The 3,279-nt window shown below is 45.0% G+C and overlaps 1 pseudogene across 1 annotated transcript; it reads left to right on the top strand.

Moving 5' to 3' along the window:
- Positions 1–1,611: 1,611 nt before the first annotated feature.
- On the top strand, positions 1,612–2,498 carry LOC307049686 (ras-related protein Rab-2A-like; annotated as a pseudogene). Its single transcript has 3 exons — positions 1,612–1,642; positions 1,715–2,131; positions 2,325–2,498. The product of its transcript is annotated as a ras-related protein Rab-2A-like (transcript).
- The last annotated feature ends 781 nt before the right edge of the window (positions 2,499–3,279 follow it).

Below are 3,279 nucleotides of genomic sequence, written 5' to 3'. Positions count from 1 at the left end.
CAAGGGATAAAGGTCCTTTACATTCAAAGAATTTTCTTTTGCCAGTTAGAACTCTTCTCGGATACAATGAAGCATCGCCTTTGCAAATCACAGTGTTAGTTCAAAATTATATTAAATTCAAATAAGATCCAACTCATGCACTCATCAACCTGCCAACAGAAATGTACCGAGAACCTTTTATGCCCAAAACCTTCTGCTCCAGCCTGGAATTCTAAATATGAAGTGGCGCTGCAACCCACACGGCCAACCACCACCCCCAGAGTGCACACTCAGATGGGAACACATACCTGCAGGGGAACAAGATGGATTTGGTGTGGAGGCTCGTGGTGGGGACTGACAGCTCCAAACCTACTTCCTTTCGTCTTGTGCATGCAGCTAGACGCCATTTCTCATCTTCCTCTGCAGCTGGATGCACCTGGGTCTCTGAGTTCTGGACTGTGAGCTGGAAGTGAGGAGAGTCCTCACAACGTAGCCCATGAGAACCTCTCGGGCTTGGTGTCTCTCCTTTCCCATCTCCAAGCCAGAGACAGAGGATCCAGCAGCAGACTCCAAGACCCCAGGGGATGGCACAGCCATAGTGTGGTGGGGGAAAAACCACCCCTAAGCAAGAATGCTGACATTGGAGTGAGATGTCAATTTGTATTGCATTAAGGTACTGAAGTTTGGGGCATGATTTTCACAGCAGCTAGGGTTACTTGTCCTAACTAATAGCAGATGTGTGCCCAACCGTCCACCCAAGAGGAGCTGATTCTCCTTTGTGTCCCCATTATGATTTATAAAGACCTTTACCTTTGTGTCCCCATTATGATTTATAAAGACCTTTATCACAATACCTGGAAGGCCTTGCCGCACTAATTTGTTTTATCTCTTTGTGTCCCTACAGTGGTTGCCACAGACTTTTTTCATGGTAGGGGCTTCGGGGTGGCCATCTTACCACCAGGGGAGATAGGAAACTTGTCCTGAAGCTATAACTGCCTAGAAAATGCACCATTTCGCTCTCAACCTAAAAAATAAGAAGATACATTTTGTTGGCATTTTTTTTCAGCAAGGATTCTCCCCTAGATTCAACTAGGAAGGCAAAGTCAACATTCTACCAGGGTACTTCTCCATTTTTATTCTCCTCTTAAAAAAATATAATAAAAGACTGTAAGGTTATTTTGTTTGGAGCAGTAGAAGGTATTAGCCTACGTCCTCCCTGTAGCAATGCATGTTGCATTGAAGAATCACCCAGCTGCGCGACCTGCTTTTGAAAACAGACCAGAGACAGCCCTAGGGATCCAGGAGCCATGGGAGGATCTGGGCGGAAGACAATGGTCAGACTCGGGGGCTGTTAAAACCAGAAGAGGGAGGCGGGGCGGAGGCGCCGGGGCCGCTGTTATTGTTCAGCTGGGCTCCGCTGGGCGCCGTCTCCCTTGGCTCCGACGGTGTCGATTTCTCCCGCTTCCTCTCGGCCCCTCACTCCAGGAGGCTGACGACGGCGGCGGCGGCGGCTGCGGCGGGCGGAGCCTGGCGTTTTGAGGCCGAGCGGCGCCGTGGTGAGTGGCGCGGCGGAACTGGAGCCCCGTGCCCCGGCGCCGGGCGGCCGCGGCCGTGGCGCATGCCTGTCTCTTCAAGTACATTATCATCGGCGACACAGGCGTTGGTAAATCATGCTTATTGCTACAGTTTACAGACAAGAGGTTTCAGCCAGTGCATGACCTTACTATTGGTGTAGAGTTCGGTGCTCGAATGAAAACTGTTGATGGGAAACAGATAAAACTTTAGATTTGGGATACAGCAGGTCAGCAGTCCTTTCGTTCCATCATAAGGTCGTATGACAGGTGCAGCAGGGGCTTTACTAGTGTATGATATTACAAGGAGAGACACGTTCAACCACTTGACAACCGGGTTAGAATATGCCCGCCAGCATTCCAATTCCAACATGGTCATTATGCTTTTTGGAAAAAAAAGTGATGTAGAATTTAGAAGAGAAGTAAAAACAGAAGAAGGTGAAGCTTTTGCACGAGAACATGGAGTTATCTTGATGGAAACTTCTGCTAAGACTCCTTCTAATGTAGAAGAGGCATTTATTAATACAGCGAAAGAAATTTATGAAAAAATCCAAGAAGGAGTCTTTGACATTAATAACAAGATCAGCTCTGTGCTTTATGACCACCTGGAGAGGTGGGATAGGGAGGGTGGGAGGGAGGGAGACGCAAGAGGGAAGGGATATGGGAACATATGTAGATGTATAACTGATTCACTTTGTTATGAAGCAGAAACTAACACACCATTGTAAAGCAATTATACTCCGATAAAGATGTAAAAAGAAAAATAATAATGAGGCAAATGGCATTAAAACTGGCCCTCAGCATGCTGCTACTAACGCCACGCACGCAGCAGGCAGGCAGGGAGGACAGCAGGCCGGGGAGGCCGCTGTTGAGTCTGTTTCTACTGTCTCGCTGCCCAGAAGGGGCTACTCACCTATTCTTTCACCCTCCTGCTCAGCTGAGACATGAAACTCTTCAAAATGGCTTTATGTCACAGAAGAAGACTTTAATCCTTCAAATTCTTGTGTAACTTTGAATAAATGGTTAATGTTCACTTAAAAAGACAGATTTTGGAGATTGTATTCATATCTATTTGCATTGGATTTCTAGGTCAATTGACGTGATTATTTTTGTTAAATGTTGTCTTGTGCCCTTACCTACGAACTGATTCGTATTGAACACTACAGAGTCATCTTGAATATTTTAAATCGGTTTGTGTAGTTAGCTTTCCCCACACCTGTGGTTACCTCATGTTTAATATTATGGAAATGTCCTCAAAAGTTTGTCAATTTTCAAGGCTATAAGGAAAACAGAAGGACTCTTTTAATTCTGTATGTATCATTTACTTTCTGTATATATAGTTTAATAACCTGCTTGGGTGTAATTTGCCAAGCTTGGATTCTTTAATGTATCTGCATAAATTCTATACTGTTTAGAGCTTAAAGCTACAGAAGCATCGTTGTTAGGAATTGCTTGGACACTGAGTTATAAACGTTTTGACATTGTTAACAAGCATGTTCATCTTTTTCTTGTCACTAGTCCAAGGGAAATATGCTTAATGTACATTCTAAAGGCTATGTATGTGTTAACCTGTTTTAATGCCAAAATTTTGCTATTTGTCCACAGTTTCTTTAAGACCTCCTCAGAAAAGGATTTATTTGCCTTAATGCATACTGTTGGGTAAAAACACAGTATAATGAGTGAGGTGGGCGGAAGAAAGAAATCCCCCCGCCTGAGAGACTCCAGGAGG

Source organism: Hyperoodon ampullatus, assembly GCF_949752795.1.
Source record: "Hyperoodon ampullatus genome assembly, chromosome: 3".
NCBI classification, from domain to species: Eukaryota; Metazoa; Chordata; class Mammalia; order Artiodactyla; family Ziphiidae; genus Hyperoodon; species Hyperoodon ampullatus.
Note: the sequence above shows the minus strand (reverse complement) of the source record. Positions and strands in the feature narration are given on the sequence as shown.